Genomic DNA, 22,683 nt, shown 5'->3' on the forward strand with positions numbered 1-22,683 from the left:
GTGGCGTTGCTAGGGGAGTGCAGGGGGTGCTGGCTACACCAAGTGATGCATATGGGGGGTGACACCAGTACTCACCAAATTTTAAGATCTTGGTGTTTTCAAATAATACCATTTATCATCACTGGCATCCTTCAGCCTCGGGAGACTGGTATCACGTTCTGAAAAGTGGTTCTGGAACAGCGTCTAGTGTAGCTGAAGAGGCCAATTCAGGAGTAACAATCCCTTCCACACTGGGAGCAAATGTAGTCTGTCCCTGGTGTGTCTCCCTGGCTGTGGGCCTTCCTTCTTTGCCTCTTTGCCTCAGTCTGTTGGGCAAGTGTCTCTTCAAGCTGGGAGAGGTCATGCTGCACAGCCTGCCTCCAAGCAGGACGCTCAGAGGCCAGGGTTTCCCATCTGTTGAGGTCCATTCCTAAGGCCTCTCCTCTATGGAGATCTCCTCTATGGAGAATTCGTGCAGGGAAAGCGCCCTACAGGTAGACCACAGCTGCAATACAAGGACATCTGCAAGAGGGATCTGAAGGTCTTGAATGGACCTCAAATAATACCATCATGTTATATATCAATCGATGCGTAAATTCATGCAGAATGCAATGAAACAAATTATGTTGAAATAATCTCTATTCTATGTTAAGTTATAGTTGAAAAACCAGTGGGGGCAGGCAGTGGTACATTACCATGCCCCCCCAGGCGTTGTACTGCCCACTGCAGGGGAGTAGGTATATCATAGGGGTGAGGCGCTGCCCTCCCGCATCAGGTGATGCAAACCCTACTGACACCACTGGGTGAAGAGTTCTGATCACCTCAACACCACTGCAACTACATCATTATTCTATCTTTTCGCATTCAAATATAAACATCAATTTCTCGACATAATATACCATTCTTTAGTTAACCATTCCCATTGCAAGAAGCCAATATTTAACAGTTTGTGATTGTGAAATATTATTTGCCTTGTGTTGCACTAATATATATTAGTGCATATATATTAGTGCATAAATATTATATTTACGCTATATATATAGCGTAAAACAAAGCAGAAAGGATTGAACAAGGCAAAACCTAAAGCTTGAAGACAAATCAGACAGTGCAAAGCTGTCATCAGACCCAAGCAAAGCAGCTTCAGTTTTTTTGTTTCTTTTTTGTAATTCAAATTCCTGTTGTGCAAGGCTGCATTTTAGGGCTAAACTAGACATTCAGGGCTGGCCTGTGCTTGCTAATTAAACATGTGCTTGCCCCATTTCCTGAGATACCAAGGAAGAGGTCCTACTTCTATTCCAAAAGCAGTGTGCAGGAGAGGGGAGCAAAAATCATGTGCTTCTTTATCTTGCCTTGTTGCATTCAACTTTTTAAAGAACTATTTTCCCAGCCCATCTGATTTTCCCAGCCTGTCTGAAAGAGCCAGGCAAGGGGAAAAAAACTGCTTAAAGAAGCAGTCTGACAAGGTAACATGGAGGAAGGGCAACTGCACTCCCCTGCACCTTCATAAATTCTTACGACATACCTCACCAAATCAAGGTTACTTCCGTTTTCAAAGTGTAAGAAAGAGTGGCTGTTCAAGACTTACTCAGCTGGCTGTTCACTTCTAAGTCAAGAGTGTACTTAGAAAAAACCCCAAGAAATCAAAACAAACAGTAAGTTGGCCAGTCCAAATATTATATAAAAATAGTACAAACACAATTAATGATCAACTGAAGGTGAAGATTTTTTTTTCCCCAAGAAATATTTCCAGGCAGATTTCAGAAATGTTGATTCCAAAGTACCCAATATAGCCAAAATCCATTCCTATGCCTTTGAAATAAGAACCAGGTGACTGACTGGTGGCAGCAAGGAGCAAATTAGTTTGCGTCAAATATTTCTTGGCTGAATTTTCCTCTGAAAAATCAGGTATACTAATCCTCCCCCCCCCACACACACACACAGGCACGCACATTTATGAATCATCCACCTCAAACATGAGGAAAGTGAAAAAGCCCACTTTAAAAATACGGTAAACAGGCCTAGGTCATGCCTGACTGCTCTTTCAATTACAGAGGAACAGCATCTTCAGTGCCATGAACAGAAGCCAGAAAACAGTCTCAGAACGTTCAATAGAAGATTTAATCATGTGTGACTACAAGACTTCCTGTAATAGAGTTCTGGAGAACCTTGCTGCCTGCCTTTCCAGTCTGCGGAATGACCTAAACAATAGGGCCCTACTTTTGAATGTGAGAGATCAATTAGACCACTAAAAATGGTTCCTGGGAGAAGTATTTGTGCACTCATGTGTAACCAACCGCTAAATGGGATGACTCTATTACGCGCACCACCTCAAAAATTTTCATTGCATTAGGATTAAAGGCCCCACCACTGCAACACTTCTGCAGATTACAGTCTGAACGAACCAGGGGAAGCTCAGCCAGGCCGTGGTTGTTCTCCCCTTCAGTTTTAGCTCTAATGGCACCAAAGCTTCTCCAAAGGCAAAGCTGCCACTGACCTAAAGGGCAGGAGACAAAATGAAAGGATGTCAATACAGATTGAGCCTAATTATTTGGGTGGGTTCCCTTCCAAGCAGTGGCGTCACTAGGGTTCACACCACCTGGTGCGGGATGCCATCGTGTCACCCCCCATGCAGTGGGCGGGGCAACACCCCAGGCAGTAGGCGTGGTGATGTACCATCACTCCGCCCCCACTGGTTTTTTTGGCTGTACCTTTAGATAGAATACATTCTGCATGAAATTACATTTTGATTGATATATAACATGATAGTATTATTTCTCCAAACTGTGATTTTGGTCACTAGTGGTGTCACATTCCCCCCCCCCCCGGGTGTCAATTTACTAACACCTTATTGCAGCAGTTCTCAAACATTTAGCACTGGGACCAACTTTTTAGAATGACAGTCTCTCCAAGACCCACCAGAAGTGACGTCATGGTGGAAGTGACATCATCAGGCAAATTAAAATAAATAAGTATAAATAATTAAAGTAAAACAAATAGTTAAATAAGCAGAAGCCAGCCCTGGTCCACCAAGTGAATTTCCTCTGTAGCCTGCCTGCAATAACACTCCCCCTCCAAAACCAGTAAGGTTTTCAGCCCTACCCAGTGCCCAGTTCAATTTAAGAACTTCTGTTTAAACCAGATCACTGTCAGGATCAACCTGGCTTCGCAAGTCTCGAAAAAGTTCACCTTATCAGCTGAAGCCTACTTTTTATTGGGGGGGGGGGGGTGAGGCTGCCTTCTGAAGCATTTGTTGAGCTCCAGTTCCATCAAATCAGGACCATTCTGGTAGCTTCACATTCCCCTTTGCCTGGCCTGACCACCAGCCAAGGCACGTTTGCTTAGTCGCGAGTAAATGCAACAGTGAGGCTTACTTTAGCTTTCCATAGGGCTTAATACATTCCTCTGCCTGGAGGGAGGGACCTCCTTCGCAGGTGTTTGTGGGGATTGCATTCATTGGATCAGGACCATTCTGGTATCGTTGGATTCCTCTCAGCCTGCCCTTTCCTATGCACTAAGGCAAGTTCACCTACTCACAAGTAAATGCGCGATACGGCTCAGTTCCACTTTCCATAGGGATCCATGCATTTTTTGTTCTCCAGTTTTTTGGCCATAACTTTTGTTAGAAAGGAGATATTTCACTCCGGTTTTTTGCATTACATTCTGCTCGAAATTCCACATCCAACGGTATATTATATGATGGGGTTACTCCTAACCACCGCGATTTTAGCACTTCACCCCCCAGTGCAAGTCACCCGGTGCGGCCCCCCCCCGGCGACGCCACTGCTTCCAAGCACTCATGTGCATGGCAAAAAATGCACTATAGCAAATCAATTTAAAAAACATAGTTTCTTTGGTCCAACAGCCTTGCTGACCTTTGTGATGTTAAGACAACAATCAGTCTCTCTCAAAGTGCTTAGAAAGGCTTCACTCTGACCCCTCCCTTCACCAATGCAAAGTATCTTTCTTTCACTTGCTCAGGGGGAAAGGAGGGTCCCCTGGAGAGAGAAGGATTGATGGACTGTCAGCCAGCTGCCCTCTCTCTCTCATATTAAGGAGGCTACTGTAAAAGGACTGTTCAGTTTTTTAAACTGATTTTAAAGGGGCGCATTTTCCCCTTCTCCAGGGATCAGCACATTCCTACTCATTTGCAGGGGCCATTCGTGTTGAGTCAAATCCGTGTATAAAATATCCGTGCATAAATAGACTGGACCTGTACTTCTGCCATGACTCCAATATTTCACATACTGTGTGTACATGCCATCTGTACAGTCCATGGAATGCTTCTCTCCTAACTTTTCCTAGTTACTACAGTTGGTGAAATACAGTTCCTTTCCGCTTACCACACACACCTCAGAATTTGGCGGTTTCTTGTTTACAGGTCCACACCCTGCAGTGGACTCCTGTAGCTCTAACAGTTGCATATAAAGGAAAAATCTCACTTTTTTTTTACTCTTTAGTTTAATTGCTGCAATGACAGGAAAAGTCACACATGGTAGAATTTTACCTTCTGTGTAACTTGCCAAGAGGGCAGAAGCCTATTTATTGTAGGGCCCAACTGGCCAGGCTGACTCTTCAACCACCTGTGCTCGTGGACAGGTGAGATGCCATGGGGGCCCCAATGCAGGGCTTTGCCCCAGAGCCCCCAGGAACCTGTACCAGCACTGTTTACAGATACAGGTGATGGTAAGGATGTTCAGCTGGCCAACCCAAAGACTCCTTACAGAAGCATATGTACATGGCACTACAGATGCTCTGTTCTGTATCATAGTCAGTATGAGTAGAAATACTCAGGCATCCCCTGACCATCTAAGTTACATTTTACTTTCTTGAAACTGTGGTTCAAGTGCAAGTTGCTTGTAAAACTGATATTAACTGCTCATAACAGATGCAGTGATTTCACCTCAGTGGGTCAGATTAAAAAGTACTATTCCACTCAAATCTCTAGTAATATAGAAATCCATTTGGTTCTGTTACCCATCCTTAATAAAGAAATAATCCTCCATCAGCCTCCCCACTCCAAAGAAGTGTAGGAGTTGCCAAACAGGCAAACCGTTAAGCCCCCATCACCCTTTTCCATTTTGGAGCTGGAATTCAGTGAACTTTGGTGGAACAGGGCTAGATAAGCAACGACTCGGGGGGGCAAACGCATCTTTGGTCACTGAGTTGCTGAGATGCCCAGGACCCCCCCCCCCCAAACAATACAGGACAAAGCCAAATTCTAAAGCTGGAGCTAAATTAATATGAGCATAGCCTCCTACCTTGAGCTTCTGTGAAAATCTTGATTTAGACTTCTCATTCTCATGAGTTATATTCTATCATCCACTTCTTCCTAATCTGGTTGCTCCATCCACCTTGGCTGGCTCCCCCTTCCCACCATGTAGAACTTTACCCTTGACGTCACCCTTTACTCTCCAGACACAGTTACAGTGTTGAGTGCATAACATCAGTTATATGTTCATGAGTTGGAAATCTAATTTTCCATTCTATAAGCATTTGCTTTGTCTAATGCCCTTGGCTTGCCAACACTTCACAACAAAACGGCATCCTGATATACTGATATTTAAACACAGAAGACTCAGTTCTATCTTTTGATTTCAAATTTCCCTGACCCCTGAATCCACATTTCTCTTCAACTATCTGCAGTACTTTCAACTCCATTCCCACCAAGAAAAACCTGGAGACATATTGCCATTTTCTCTTCTTCTGCCAACTACTCCTGGATCTTGAACTCATAAATGCTCCCACAAACCTTCAATCATGCACTGGTCTACTCTAATCCAACTTCTGTGTCCTTGACCTTGCTTTCAAGACCTTGCTCTCTTGTTCAGTTGTTTCAGAAAATGAATCTCTTGACATTTTAGAGGTCAAGCAAGACAACTGGTTCTGATAAGGTAATTACAATTGAAGGCTGGGTCATGGGGTCAACTAGAAAGGATACAAAGAATGCTGAAGACAGGATTTGTAGTTTTTAGAAAATGAATGTAAGACTGTTGCATTCAAGTTTTTATTTATACACAAACAAAGCAATAAAAGGAATATGGAAAACTCAAGAGGAGTATTTTAGATACTTGAGAGCATTTCAATGCATAGATGCCTGAAGGAGATTTTAGTTCATACAATGGCCAGTGAAACCAAGAAGGGACCTGAATGGCATCAAGGCAGATGGTGAAAGGAATAGTGGATTCAGGAAGTCCTCCAGTCCACCACAGATGTGTAACACATTGACATGCTTCCTGTTCACTAAAAGAAAGCAAGAAACAGATCACCCGCCTCAAACTCTTCCCCTCATTCCTTCCTCAGCCAGTCAGACTGCACAAGGAAGTGGCAAGAGAAGTTTATACTTAAGTAATATGTTACTGGCTTTTAGCAGTCATGGTCGTCAAGCGCAATTTGTGCTGCATTTATGACACTCAGGCTTATATGAACATTGGTATTACATTAAATCTTTTCAACTTCATCAAGTTGTCACAGGATGAGGTACTTAATGTACATTTTAAATTGTATTTTTTAAAGAAAAAGTACAAAATGAAAAATAGCATTTTAAAAAGCAGTGCCATTTACCAAAAATAAATTGTAGAGGCAGATGGAGAGCACAGTAACATTAATATGATCACTTTTGTAGTAGTTTTGTTCTAGGCAGATGATTCTGAAGGAAATGAAACTGATCTCTTCGATATCTGTAGGATAAGGAAACTTCCTGAAAAACTGATTTCTGCTTTACTGTTCATTCATCACTGCCTGTCTGCCATGCATGGTCTATGGCCATTTGCTGCTATTTCAAATAAGCAGAAGGGCTAGTTGTATGAGATCCTTGAATAACTGTGGGTGTTCATTACTGGGCTAAACATTGTTCACTGCCTTGTTTCAGTATTCTGTTAGTTGAAGTTGCCATTCAAGCACAAGCCTTGTGGACAGATTGAACTTGGCCTTAGTTCCTGGGGATACTGAAAAAGAAGGAACATACAGTGATTTATTTTGCCAGTGGTTTAAAGTAGTTCCCACTCCATGCCCTTTTAACTGGCTGAAGTGCATTAATATGAAGATTGAACAATAAAGAATTATGAAATGGGTCATCTGCATAATCTTCTGAATTGAATGCTGCACTGATTCCCGAACCTTCATTTGAATATCTCCTTTTCAGGGGGTGAAACAGAAGCCTGTAGGTTGATTGCCTTTAATTTTGACATTTAGCTGTGTATTCACAGTGTGGATACCAAAATCCAGAGGTTCCCAAACTGCGCATTGCAGACTAGGAGGCTCTGTCACTGCTCCCTTAAGGGGCAGGGCAACGGTAACAGTGGCACCAATGCTCCCATGATCATGCCAGGGTGGGGGGGGAATTCTATTTTTAAACTGTAAACACTTACTGGGGGTTGTTACTGCTTCCTGGAGGGTGAGGGGAGCCTGCAGATCAGGAACTACTTCTACTATTTTGCAGTCCTGGCACTGGGCAACACAGGGGCTAGGATCGCCATTGCACTTGATTGCTGGCATTGCGAGCTGGAGCATTGGGGGCTGATTGCTGGCATTGGACCACTGGAGTCTGTTGTGTTTCATTGTTTTAATTGTTTTTATGCTTTAATTTTTTTTTACTGTTTTATCTATAATTGTATTGGTGTTCTATTTTGTGAGCTGCTTTGATTGCAGTAGAAAGACGGAGTATAAATTCTTTAAATAAATAAATAAAAAGTCCCCACAGGTGTCTATACACCACTGGCTTAATGTCTACAGATATCCACCAAGGCGTGAGCTGGAATGGTTCCACACATCTCTAATGACAGTAATTGGTGGACATTGCGAAACACAGAGTAAACTAGAAATATCCAAAACACTCATTGGAAAATAATCGCACGTTTTTTAAAAGAATCATTGAAAAAGTCTACAGATGTCACCTCAGTGAAGGATCTCCAGATTCCACTCTGGGAAAGATAACTGGAGCTCTAGGATAAACCACCTCTTCAATGTCAATTAAATAAAGAATAATGGTTTATAATAAATATGGGAAACAATACCAATGGTATGGCAGTTAGGATTTTCAAGAAAATTACCCCTCTGCTTAGACTCCATACAAATAACTACTGATGCTAATTGCTCAGTTATGATGTTTACCTGCTCTGTGATGATGCTTGTTTAGGAACAAATATAATGATGAAATCCAGGAAATGTAATTAGATACTTCTGGCTCTCTCTGTTGTGCAAGCAAGTAGGTTGTTCTCATTTTCTGAGCAGAGGGAAGGCTGAGTACAAGCAGATGCTTGTGTACTGGCTATAAGAATCACTGTGTGTCTTGGTTGATCATGCAGATAGAAGAACCCATGTAGTCAGCTGCAACTATAATAAATGCAAAGTAGCATTTGGTTTTTCTTTTTTCCTCATCGCTCCCTATCATGGGCATTTAGAGATTATTTCCATGTTCCATTACCAGCCTAAGCAGGGAGAATTTTGGGGGTTTTGTCATGCATCTCTTAGATGTCAGCAGAAGTGCAATCTTTAGTAATTGGTTTACTGTAGACTTCCATGAGTAATAAATGCCCGTTAATACAGTTTTCTCATTCACTTCAATGAAATTACTCCTGATGCAATTTCAAATAATCTTGTCTAAAATTTGAAACTATATCAATCCCCTTGGTAAGAAATATTAACATCTTCAGAGTACTGAAAAAGAGGTCTCAGATTTAGACTTAATGTCCAAGTCTACACTTAAGGTTCAAGAATTGATCCAGGCCTTGTTAGTTAGAATGCCTCTGTAGGTCATTTAGTCCCTCCCTCTATATTGGCACTGTTATGCTCACCAGAGTACACAAACTAACATCCCTTATTCTTCTTCCAGCAGGCTCACTGTATATAGTGTATATTAGTAGGGCCAACCCAAGACTTTCTGCTGCCTGACGTGAAGGATAAGACCCTGAAGACGGTTCGGAAACTGCAATTAGTGCAGAATGCGGCGGCCCGTGTGGTCACTGGATCTAGGCGATTTGACTCTGTCAGCCCATTTCTCCGGGGGCTGCATTGGCTGCCCATTCGTTTCCAGGCCCAATTCAAGGTGCTGATATTGACCTTTAAAGCCCTATACTGCTCTGGGCCAGGTTATCTTAGAGATCGCCTACTTTCGCACAATCCGGCTCGTCCTCTCAGGTCATCAGAGAAGGCCTTTTTACAAGTGTCGCCGCCCAAGGAGGTTCGTGGGGCGGCGACAAGAAATAGGGCCTTCTCAGTAGTGGCACCAACGTTATGGAACTCCCTTCCCCTTGACTTGAGAATGGCTCCCTCTCTTGAGACCTTTCGGCGAGGCCTGAAGACCTTGTTGTTTAACCAAGCCTTCTGACTTTGTGGCCTTTTTAACATCTTTTATACATCTTTTAGTTGCTTTTTTACAGGCCCGATTCATCTAAGAACTGCTGTTTTATGCTCTTTTATTCTAACTTTTATCTGACTACTGTTTTTATGGGTTCTGCTAATGTGTTTTTTAATATGTTTTTATCTGTTGTGAAATTATGTTTTAATCTGTTTTATATGTTGTTAGCCGCCCTGGGTCCCTTTGGGGAGAAGGGCGGGATAAAAATAAAGTATTATTATTATTATTTATCATCATCATCATCATCATCATCATTATTATTATTATGTCACCTCCCACACTGGTATGAAAACATATAAATGCAGATGATTATGCTGGTCCACAAAAAAAGATAGATAGATAAATATATATATATATATATATGCTCTTTAGAAAAATACTAAATGTATCATCCTTTTAACTATTTAATTATATATACATATATAAACACACAGACACACACACACAAACACACAGTTCAAAGGAGTATGATACATTTTGTTTTTTCTAAATGATATATCAAAGAGTAAGTTATTCAGCTCTACAGAACTTTTCATCAAGCAGATGGTTAGCAAAAGAATGATTTGTAAAATATAAAGTGATACTATATTTGCATACTTGGATCACCCCTGAAAAGCATGAGATGTTTTGAAACTCAGACAGGGCTGCTTAGACAAAAAAAAAAAAAGGAAGCCAAAAATGATAAAGTCCTCTCACACATTCTGGAAATATAAACATTGTATAAGCTCCTACAATTAAAAGCAGTCTACTTCCCACGCGCCTCCCAGATATGCATGTAAGACAGGGGCATGAATTTAGGCTGGGCTATTTAATCAATTCACATAACTGCACCAAGCAAAATACTAAGCTCCTCCTCCCACATGTCGGCATCTATCAGGGGAAATGGTGAAAGATCATATATTCGCCAGACTGAGTGGGTGAGACAACCCTGACCCCAAGCATTGATCTTTCTAAACACCCAACAGTCAACTTCTAACCGAAAAAACATATAAGGAATGGGGGGGGGGGGCGTATCTACAGATCCTTCATCCATGGTTTCATTTATCTGCGGATCAGGTCCATGGTCCCCCCCATATGCACCCCCTCGGAGGCAAAGGAAGCACTGCTCCCCTCACCTCTGGAGGGTGTTCAGAGCCCTGCAGAGGCCATGTGCACCCACCTGCAGCCTATGCAGACCTCAGAATGATTCTGAGAACTAAAAAATCATGACTTCCATGTTTTTAAAATTTAAAACAAAATGATGTTTTCAATGACTTATATGGCATTAGGAGACCCAGGGAAGCCACTGAGGGTTTCGTCAGGCCTACTAATGCCTCATAAGGCATTAAAAAGTCACTTCGGGTTTTACAAAAAAAAAGGAAGTCACTTTTTTTGCTCTGCCAAGTCATTTGAGCCTGGCAGAGGCCATGGATGGATGTGTGCGGCCCTCTGTTGGGCTCAGAAGACCCTCCAGAGGTGAGGGGAGCTTAGTTCCACTCGTGTCTGGAGGGTGGGGGGACACTTCCTTGCATCCGCAGTTTTACTTAACTGCGGGGGATTCTGGAATGGAACGCCTGCAGATGCCAGGCATGCCTATATAGGCATTCACACAGTAAGGTATCTTAATATTTCTGCTTCATACAATTTTAAACAGTCTTCAACCTGCTGTTGAAAATCAAGAATAAATATATCATTGGCATCCTTCAGTCTTGGAAGACTCTGGTATCGCGCTCTGAATGGTGGTTCTGGAACAGAGTGTCCTCTCTAGTGCGCAAAGCCTGGGTAAAGTAGATATGGAGGATAGACTGTTACCCATGCAGCAAATCCCCCCTCCACGTCGCTGGAATGGTCCAATGGAAAGGCAGAGGCCAATACGGTTGGTTCCAGCGACGTCGCAAGAGTTGCCAGAACGTGGCTGTGTTCAGCCATGAACTGCCTCAGGGACTCCGGCTCTGGATTTTGCCTCGAGGTTGACTCCTGAAACCTTTTCCAAAACTGGATGTAGCCACAAGGCAGTGGAGGTTTGGGATCAGAGTTTTCCTTCTCTCAGATGAGCTGCCTTCCCAGGCTAACGAGTCCCATCTACCCAGTGGCTGTTTAGTCGCCTTTTACAACAAGTACAGCCAAACTGAGGGCCTATTCTTATCCCCCAGCCTGCAGGGGTTAAGAATAAATACAAGAAAGAAATAGAAATGGCAACATTGAGGGTACAGTACTGGTGCTGTTTATCTACACAGATGTTGGTTCATGATCAGTCCGGATGGAGAACAAGTCTACCGGCCATACAGGCACAAAGATAAGCTATTTAAGAAACACCTCACTGAAACAAATTTCCTGCATGTTAAGGTTTTCAAAGAAATTCCTGTCCTGTGTATTCAGGTCTTCTCAGGTTATATTGATGGGCATTTGCAGTAGTGGTGCCCTTTCTTGCTGATTAATTTCCTGACCTAAGACAACCCAGCAAACCAGCACTCTCATGACCTTTAGAAAACTGAGTACTATTGCGTTGGATCAAGAAAGCCCTTAAAAAAGCACAATGAAGGTTTGTTACTGTCATTTAATAAGCTAATGGATTTTTTTATTGTTGGTTGTAGACAGAGATATCACTAGGGTTTGCATCATCCCATGCAAGAGCTCATTGCATTACACCATGATGGACCTCCCTTCGTACTAGACGATACAGAATAAATTACAGTATCTTACACACAGCCTAAATGCAGTCACATCACTAGTGTTGGTGTTACTTCCCACCACTAACTTTATTTAACTCTATAATAGTACAGGTCACTCACAAAGCAGTAACCAACAAAAAAGCGGTGCCCAACTTGAGGACACTCATACAACTAAATAAGAGTTCTAGCATTTGCTCTGATGCATGAAATGAGAGCTGACTCATTCTAACACATTGATTCCCTGCTGAGTCATTATAACAGCTCATTGGGTCTCAGAACAATCAGTCTCATTGGTCAGTTTTGCATTACGCAAATTCACTTTTTGTTACATAAGGTAGCTGTGTTTTCCTTTTCTTGTTATTGGGCTATAACATTTGATAGAATACGGATACATGAATACAGATACAGATACAAACAACATGGTTTGTTTCAGTGCATTTTGCATTAAATTACCCATCTAATGATTTATAACATGATGGTATTATTCGAAAATACCAAGATTTTCACAATTTTGGCCAGTATTTTGGCAACCACAGTCAATCCTCTTTGTCAGTTGTCCCCAAATTTTGGACTGTCAGCTCCCTTGACCTTCTCGTTCATTGGCCGCAGCTCCCCATTAGGATTACTATCCTAAACATTGTATAGGGAGATGGATTTTTGCAAGAATTCCATGGCTCCCTTAGCTGGTTTCCATGGCTCCCTGGGGAGCCACAGCTCACATTTTGGGACCCACTATCCTTAGTGCTTCACCTAGTACAGTGCACACATCCCACCTATCCCCCCAGCAATGCCCAGAACTGGTTATAGATTGATTTTGCCATTTTATTTCCTGCTTTATTTTAATTTTTATGGTGAGCTACTTCACAAATCCTTTCCACCTTGGATGGAAAGTTGATAAACAGGTTTCAGAAAAACTGGACATTTAAAATATCCATGTTCAAATCTCTATTTCTGACATGGGATAAAGGTCACTGTCATTGACAAGCATATGAAACTCCCCACAGAAATGAAGAAAAGCAGCACTTCCCTACACAGTGCATAATTAACTTATGGAATGCACTAATATGAAATGGGGTGATCACGACTGGGCTTACAAGACTTTAATTTGAAAGGAGACAAATTCAGTAGAAAAGGAAAACATCATCAATGGCTATTAGCCCTGATAGCGAAATGGAGCATCTAGACTCAGGGGCATTATTGTACTAACAATTGCAGGTGGGGGGTGTGCAAACAAGAGAGACAGGTGTTCATGTCTTGCTTGCGAACTTCCTGGAACCATCTGGGTCGTCATTCTAGACTGGAACAAAATTCTAAACTAGACCAACTTTTGCTCTGATCCACCAGGGCTCTTATCTGGCTGCTAGCCACTGTCTAAACTCTCAACTAAATTGGCTGCTGGCCTGATTTATCATAGCAATTCTATTGTTTCCAATCATCACACTTTCTTGAAATTCATCACCACAGCTGTGTTTATAATGCAGAAATTAGGAATCTTCAGATGTGTGAATTTGGAAGTTCATTTCTATTAATCTTCAGTCACAATCCAATTGGCTTTCATTAACAGAGTTAAATTAGCTGGATGTGTAAGACTATTTCAACCTGATTTGTTGGGCTTTAATTGAATTTGATGTAACTAATAGTATAACAGTCTTACCATGTTGACAGTTAACCACAATACAAATGACTGATTCAGTGTAACCTCAAACAGAAATATGTAGATACATTTCATGAAGAGATGACTTTATTTGTAGACTGGAAGGAGAGAAGGAGCCGTATCCATATGGCAAAATACAAAAAGTCCATCTATTAGCAACCTGTCTGACACCCAAATCCTAGACCGAGAGAAGGCCCTTTAAAAGAGGTCTTGGAGATCTATGTACAAGACCCACTATGAGCAACATCTGACATAAAACACATTTTACAAGCATATTTATAAGCATCATAGTGGAAGGATACATTCTGCTTAAGCTCCAAATAAATGGACCATCATTGTAATAAACTGTTTTTATTAATTGTGAATACAAATATTCACAATGCATTGAAAATTTTTGTGAAGTAGCTCATCAATACATCTTTCAAACACCCACCATTTTTGCCTCTTTCACTGTGCAATTAGCTCTTCCCTCTTCTGACTGCAGCCATAGCTGCACTTTCCACTCTTCCACCTTTCCACTCTTTTTAACCTCTCTGGTCACATAAGCCCACTGTGTCTTTCAGAGTAAAACAGGCAGGTATTAACACAAGGAGATTTCCTGCAAAAGATGAAAGTGGCCTGGCAATTTAACAGGTGCTCCTCCTTCACTTGCATTCCAGTTCAGTTATACAGGACAACCAGTACTTTCTGATTAATCAATTCACTAATCATGCTCGGATTGAAAGGCATGATTCTGAAACAAGTGCAGCTGTTGTAAGTCTCCATTTACTTCAGACCCAGTATATTCTCCCCACCCCAAAAAAAATAAAGTGTTAAGTGTGTGCTTCAATGATTACAGCTGATGAAATTAAGAGTACTTTTTTTGGGCTTTCATCTGCATGCAACTAATGTTTGATTGTAATGCAAATTCCTCTTCCAATCCAGTATACTCGTGAAAGGGAGGGGAGGGAGGGAGAAAGAAAGTAATGCAATTCTCAAACATTTCCCCACCAAAAACATGCTCTAGCTGCTATGAGCCTTATTTGATAGTTGATAAATAGATTCAGGTATGTTTACTGAGAAAGTATGGCATGAAAGACATTTAAAAAACTCACTGGTCCATGAACAGCAACTTCATGTATTTTTTTTTTTATTGTATTGGCAACCTTCAGTCTCGAAAGACTATGGTATCACGCTCTGAAAGGTGGTTCTGGCACAGCGTCTAGTGTGGCTGAAAAGGCCAATCCGGGAGTGACAATCCCTTCCACACCGGGAGCAAGTGCAGTCTGTCCCTGGTCTGTCTCCCTGGCTATGGGCCTTCCTTCTTTGCCTCTTTGCCTCAGACTGCTGGCAAAGTGTCTCTTCAAGCTGGGAGAGGTCATGCTGCACAGCCTGCCTCCAAGCAGGACGCTCAGAGGCCAGGGTTTCTCACTTGTTGAGGTCCATCCCTAAGGCCTTCAGATCCCTCTTGCAGATGTCCTTGTATCGCAGCTGTGGTCTACCTGTAGGGCACTTTCCTTGCACGAGTTCACCATAGAGGAGATCCTTTGGGATCCGGCCATCATCCATTCTCACAACATGACCGAGCCAACGGAGGCGTCTCTGTTTCAGCAGTGCATACATGCTAGGGATTCCAGCACGTTCCAGGACTGTGTTGTTTGGAACTTTGTCCTGCCAGGTGATGCCGAGAATGCATCAGAATGCCGAGAAAGCAGAGTGAAACTGCAAACAAAGCAACTGTATCACACGAAAAAAGAAGGAAGACCTCGCATTGATACCAGCAAGACCCGGGATCAGAGAAAAGTGGAGGAATTTGCATGAGCACTTGCACGAGCACACCAGGGAGCACTTGAGGAATCTCTTCCAGGCCCGGTCGATGCAAACGCATCCAACAGATGGGAACATTTCAAGAAAACCATTTACAACAACTTCATGTATTACAAATTTATTTTCATTCTATATTGTTAGGTGTTTGTTTTTTTTATGCATCCTGCCTTGCTAAATATAGCAGCTTCTGGCAAGAAATTCATGAGTCTTTTCACAGCTGACACTTATCTATTCCACTGTAGCTTTTACATTAATGGCACACACATGCATGAAAAACTGTCAAGCTGGATCTGGCCCTGAGTCCATTTAGCTCAGCACTGGGTGGGTGGACAGCTGCCACAAGGACATTGCATGCACAGGTTTTAACAACAGTATGCTTCTTCTCTTCCCCAGGATTAGGGAGCCCGAGGGCAACTGTGGACAATATGAACAACAGACAGTGGAAAAATGAGTAATGCATGCCCTCATGTTGCATCTTCTGTGAAATGTGTGAAGATGGGCACATGGGCATCCACCCCCCCACCCACATAGCAAGATGTACAAGTTCTAGTGGTGTATTCTACTTGAGTTACCCTGCACATGCCTGATCTCATCTGATCTCAGAAGCTAAGCAGGGTCAGGTCTGGTTAGTACTTGGATGGGAGACCGCTTGGGAATACCGGGTGCTATAGGCTTATACCATAGTCTTTCGAGACTGGAGGTTGCCAACCAGTTACAAACCTCAGCACTGGTTTACTTGCATTTCTGCTCAGCACAGTGCCCAGGAAGAGTAAGATGATGATCAACCTGTGTCTGGACTGAATGCTCTTCTGTGTCAATTTTCATACTTGTTTTCTAGGTATTCCAATGATACTAATCTAGGCTTCCCTTGGACAGGTTCATTTTTTTATGTGCATGGAAATTATTTTGATATATAGAAACATTTAAAATCCCGTCAGTCCCTCCCAAACACAGTTGTAGCCCAGGCACCACTGTGAACCTGCTGCTGTTTGCTTGTAACATCAAAAGTCAACCTAAGAAATGCAATTAGCAATTATGGAGTGTTATGCTCATAGCTACTGACAAAACTATGGCCATTTTAGATAATTTACGCTGCTTGCTAATACAGGTGGAGCCTGTTTATCTGCGTTAGTTCCGTTCCGTGACTCAGCACGATTAACAAAAAACGAGTTGTGCTAAATTCCATGGAGTTAAGCCAGGGCTGCTCAAACCCCGAGGGGGGCCCCTATCCAGCCCTCCAGGGAGCCCCCCATCTCCAATGGGTGCTCGAACCACTGCAGCCCTCGCTGGCCCGACGCAACTGCTCTTAGCAGACAGCAAGGAAAAGGCTAAGCACTCACAGGAGAGCAGGAGCCCTGCCCATCCACAACCCTCCCATTAGATTGGGGAGGCTACAGCTGAGTCCAGGCACCGGATGGGGGTGAGAAGTCCTGGGTCTGTTTGCCCTGCTGTTTGGGTTGGGGGTAGGCACTGAGGAGGGATGGGAAACTCTGTTTATTTGTGCTGCTTGCGTGTGCTGGGGTGGTGGTGCAAGGAAGAAATCGCAGGATGTTTGAATGCCACTGGAGAGCATGTCTACTCAGCAGTAAATCCTATCAGACTCAGTGGGGTTTACTCCCAGGAAAGTGTGGATACAATTAGGCTGTGAGTGTGCTTGGGGTTGGGGGCTGGCACTGCAGGGGAGAAGTCCGGGGGATACTTGAATGCAGCTGGAGAGCATGTCTATTCAGCAGTAAGTCCCATAGAGTCAGCAGGGCTTACTTCCAGAAAAGTGTGGGTTGAATGGGCTGTGAGTGCTCAGTTTTAGAGCCTGCACGATGGGGGGGGGGGAAATTTGGCAAACACTCCCTGGGTTTTTTAAAGCAATCCCCTCTGTTGCTACCGCACCTCCCCTGTGTGTGTGTGTGTGTGTGTGTGTGTGTGTGTGTGTGAGAGAGAGAGAGAGTGAGAGAGAGAGAGAGAGAGCGCTCCACCTTGCTGCACGTGCTCTGGCTAAAGAAGTTTTCGGCCCCCCCTTCCTCTCTGCTGCCTCAGGGGCTCCAGGAGTATTACTGTTCCTTCGCAAGGGAACCTCTTGCAGGGCTCCAGGGCTATTTCCCTGCCTGTGCCAGGCGGAGCCTTTTTGCAGTGTTTTGGGCTGCCTGGAAACTGAGTGAGAAGCCATCGAACGGCAAACGTGTGTGTGACTTTCAGTTCCCCCCACCCCATTTTTGTTGAGACAAATCAGCAGATCTCTTTCTTCCTCTGGCAATGAGCTGCATAGAGTAGTTATACACTGTACACCACAAAGAATTTTCTTTTGTTTGTCTTAAACCTACTGCCCACTTTCAGGTGTTGATGCCATAATTTAAATTTTCAGAACAAATATTTTACCTGTTACATCATCCTCATCTACACCACTGATAATCTAATATAGATCTACGTTGCCTCCCTTGTACCTTTTTAATAAACTACAAAGTCTTTTTTCATTGCTGCATCTCTCAACAGCCTCAGAATTCCTTTCTTGGGTAAGCATAGTCCATTCAGAATCCATCAGTCTAAACCAGTAGCTTTGGACAGTGGTAAATAGAAGCTTAAAGAAAAGGCCACTATCCCTTCCTTCACCAGCTCCCAGTGAGGCAAATTTTCCCATTCTCGGTTTCTTGTTTACTTATAATATGGTGATTAGAAGTTAGTATGCAGTTCTATGAACGCTCAGTAAAGGACACCAATTCAGAACACTTTGGAAATACAGGGGGCCTGTATCCGCGAATTCACACCTGCAGGTGCGGAATGGCCCCCCACCGTGCCCCACCCACACACTCCGTTGCACTCCCCTAGGCTTCGGATGGTATTCTAAGCTCTGCAGAGGCCTAGTGCATCTGCCCACAGCCTCTGTGGCCCTCAGAATGACTGTTTAAAGGAGAAAACAGTGACTTCCAGTTTTTCGGCAAAACTAGAAGAGGCATTTTAAAAGCCTTATACAGCACAGGGAAGCCCCTATGCCCCATAACGCATTAAAAAACGTCACTTCCAGATTTGACAGCATTTTTCCCCCTTTAAACAGTCGTTCTGAGGCCTGCAGAGGCTGCGGATGAACACGCAACATAAGAACGTAAGTACAGCCCTGCTCAGAATGCCATCTGGAGGTGAAAAGAGCGAAGCTCCCCTCTCCTCGGAGGGCAGGGGTGGGGTGTTCCTGGTATCAACGGTTTCACAGAACCCCACGGATACTGGGGCATGCCTCTAATGGACAATTTCCGATTGTGCCTGTAATGGACAACTTCCAGCTCCCTTTGGAGTGCTGAGGGAGCTATGTAAGTAAGTATTGGGGGCAGGCATATCTACTTTCTAGGACTTCTAGGTGCCTATGCTCTCCCCTTTCCGCCTTCAAAGAGGGCACTCTAGGAACAGAGATGTTTCACCATTTCTGAGGCCAATCTATGAATACGGAGTTCCACGAACTCTCCATTCCTAAAATAATGTCAGGAATTGAGAAATTTATCTACCCCTAGGACACCGTACTTGAGAACCGAAATGAGACCATCCACACCTGAGTCCAAGAAAGTAGATAAGCATGCTAGCATGGAATCTTCCAACCTCTCTCGACATTTGAAATTGTACATTACTTCCAAAGTGTTTGGAATTTCCAATGTCTGCATGGGGTCTTTACTGTTCTGAATTGGGGAACATTCATCCATTTCTGCCCAATGTTGCATATACGTAACAGGGACCAAATGTGTATACCTGTGGGGTGGGCAAAAAAATGGATTAAACTAAGGATTTACTGTACTGTGTAATAACTTCTAATAACCATATAATGACTAAACAAGAAGCAGGAGCATTAGAAGAACCATTCCTAGAGCACCCTGCTAGGGAGCGGAAAAGAACTGCAACACAAAGGTAGAGTTTTTATGGATTAATGGGGGGAAGGATTTCTGGATTTAATGAACTGTTGACACTGACATCTCTCTCCCCCATCAGCCTGTTAACATGAGGGTTCACTGTAATCCAAATTCAGTAACCTGAAAAAGTGGCACATGAAACAGTTTTGATTGCATTGGTGCTGGGACTGTGGGAGATCTAGCTCTTATTCCATGGTGTTGGTAGAGACATGAGACTGGAAGGGAGCCCTAATCTCCAAGATATAATTACTACTTCAGAATAAGTGTGAGAACATTTTACATCCAAAGATGTTGCGGTTCAGTGCCTGACTTGAATAAAAAGTAACTTAGCGGTAAGAGGTCACTCTAATGAGATTAAAGATAACTGCGTGTGTTGAACATACAAGATGCAATGCACAATAAGTGAGGAAGAATACGACATACCTTGCTCAGTCTCAATTACACTTTTATATTCTATTTAAATAGCTGAAAACACCCACATGTTTTGTCTTCTTTTCAGAAGCTGTCAGCATGTTATCTGGCTGATTCCTTGGGTATTCATCAGTGTCCTCTAACCACCGAGAGAATTATCTGTGCTTGGAAATCTATATACAAGTGACACTGGGCTGTCAGATACATTTCCTCTTGTGCAGAGCCTACATAATGGCCTAATCCTAACCATGGTTACTTGACAAAGCTTCAAAATAAGCTTTTGTTCACCTAATACCGCTCTGATTATACCACAGCTGGAGTATTTCACACAGTCTGGAGCATGACTTTTTGAGCTAATAAGCAAGATTGTTGGATAGCTAAATTATCTGAATGCAAGAGCTTTCAATGCAAGAATATGGGAGAAAGGAGCTGGAAAAAGTTGGTTATATTAAAGCCTAAAGAAAGGGCTAAGGTTGCAAGGACAAGAAAATGTTAAAAAAAATTATAGCATTATGCAAGCAATAAATTAATTACCCCATTCAACATAGTCAGGCCACAGTTAAAAGCCAAGTCTTTCAACTACATAGAACCATTACTGCCATCATGCACTCAGGGTCAGATAATTCAACCAAAACCCAGTGGTTGAACACTTGTTTTACATGCAAAAAGGTCAAAGGTTCAGTCCCTGGCGTTTCCAGATAGGTCTGAGAGAGACTCATTTCAAAACTTGGAGAGCCTCTGACCGTGAGTGTCCAAACATTTTGATAGGAGGCCCATATCATCTCTCTGACACTGAGTTGGGGGCCGGGAAAAATATAATTAATTTAAATTTAAAATTTGAATAAATTTAAATAAATTTATATATTAGAGATAGAACTTATATGAATGAAGGTCTTACAGTAGCTCAGAGCATATAAAAGGTCTTGCACAAAGCAATGTCAGCCTTTTCTTCACTGCCACTGCTGCATCACAGATGTGAAACAGCAAGTAGTGGAGGGAGCCCACATTCCACAGCTTAGGTGAGAGATCAAACAGTCATCTTCACACTGAGAGCAGTTGCTTCAGGCCAGCACGGGCTCCAGCAAGTTTCCGGAGGACCAGAGGCTCATTGGAGACTGGGGGCTCCCCATGGGCCCAACTTGGAGCCCCTGAGGGCTGCAAGTGGCCCCTGGGCCGGGGTTTGGGCACCCCTGGTGTAGATAATACTGAGCTAGATTGACCAAAGGTCTCACAATATCAGGCAGCTTCACACATCGGTGAAACAGAGCAGACAATCTCTCATATCTCAAGTCAAAATGTTTTGACAGATGAAATACCTCAATTGAGACATCCTGCCAAGCCAGAAACTGAACTAATCACACTTTAGAATACATACCTGATGGCTTAGAATGGTTGGTCAACTTTCCACTTCCTCAGAAGTCTCATTTCTTTGGTGGAGAAGGACTCTGGATGTAAAGGATGTAACCGTGGTTTGTCAGACATAATACCGAATCATAGTCAGCATGAACCATGGTTTGCAAACTCACTTCAAATCAAGGTTTCTGATTTGCTGACCCCTTGCAAACATGTGTTGATTCAGATGCCACAAGAAGCCACAGTGGTGCTTCCTTTACTAACTTGGTGTGGTGTCTCAACTGAGCCAATACCTCAACTCTTACCGAGACAAGCCAACAAAGCTTACTTGGGATTTTCCCAGGCTCCAACCTCTGAGGGGCTAACAACTGAACTAAAATGTGGAAGTTATCCTCATACATAGTAATGCCTGGTAAGCAGGCATTTGTTTTAGAATCACTTTGCAAATGTCTGACTTCATACCTGCAAGGTCTATTAGCCAGGACCCTCATGGTTTCCCTCTCCCTAAGACACATGTTTGCCTATAACTGAAATAGCGCTTCTATGGCAAAGCACTGATTCATGATCTTTTCCATCTACCACCACCACCACGGTGGAAAGCTGCAGCACTCCTTTTCTTCTACTGCTTGCCTAACTGCCAGGCATCTAAAGGCACAGCACAGCTTTTGGCAGCAGGGAGTGAAATTATTATTCATGAACTGTGGACTAAATTGGACACAGAACAACATTTAACTAGGGAATTAATAAAAATTACCTAAGCCATGCTGCTAAACAGAGGGTCTGGAAAGATTAAGTTACAAGGCTTTCTGTTCCTCTTTCTGAGATCCTGTATACAAACTTCTACAATGCTTACAAAATGGCCATTGTAGCCCCAGCTCTCTTTTTCATTTTAACTGCATTCAGGTAACTAAAGAGACCTTTTCTTTGGAAACAGGTTTCCTTCTGTTCCTTAGAAACAAGACCCAATCCTTTGAGTGGGCTGCCCTGCAAAAAAACTGAAGATCATTCTATCTTCACACAGGCATAGCTCACTAAGGACTAAAAGAAACATTCAGAAACGGTAATAAAAACTTCAGCTGAGTAAAACCAGATACCTCCTTACTCCTGTATAGTCTCTTAGCATGCCACCTACCTCAACCCTCCTGTGTTCCCAGGAAAAAGGAAAGTATGCAATGATTTTTAAACATTTATCAAAGGAAGGTGCAATTAAGCCAAATAGATAGTAGTTGTTATAGCTGGAGGACACTGAGGCTCAGAGATAACACAACTTACCCATGGGCTAAGTTAAGGAAGTGTGCAGAGGACACTGCTTTAAGAACTACTCTTGTTGAAAAATGGTATATAAATATTGTTAATAATAGGACAACAGCTTAACGATGTGGAGTCACAAACTCTTGCTAATATAATACAAATCACCCAGAGACCTATCAGCATATCCTGATCAAACTTTGGTCTGCCCTGTTAATAACTTGGTAACCAAGCACCACTCAATTGCCTCTACCATGCTCTTCTTCTCCATTGCTTTCCAAATTTCAGCAGAATTACTCCTGAGGCGGACGCTGGTATAGTACAATGGCTAAGAGTCAGGAA

General features: G+C 42.9%; 1 protein-coding gene and 1 pseudogene across 1 annotated transcript in view; one reads left to right on the forward strand and one right to left on the reverse strand.

Annotated features, from left to right (window-relative positions):
- Window positions 1–22,683, reverse strand: part of PLCB1 (phospholipase C beta 1) — a 521,389-nt gene that overhangs the window by 305,994 nt on the left and 192,712 nt on the right. The gene's annotated exons all lie outside the window — the stretch shown is intronic.
- LOC136637936 (5S ribosomal RNA) lies at window positions 16,007–16,119 on the forward strand (annotated as a pseudogene).

Source organism: Tiliqua scincoides, chromosome 1, assembly GCF_035046505.1.
Source record: "Tiliqua scincoides isolate rTilSci1 chromosome 1, rTilSci1.hap2, whole genome shotgun sequence".
NCBI lineage: Eukaryota > Metazoa > Chordata > Lepidosauria > Squamata > Scincidae > Tiliqua > Tiliqua scincoides.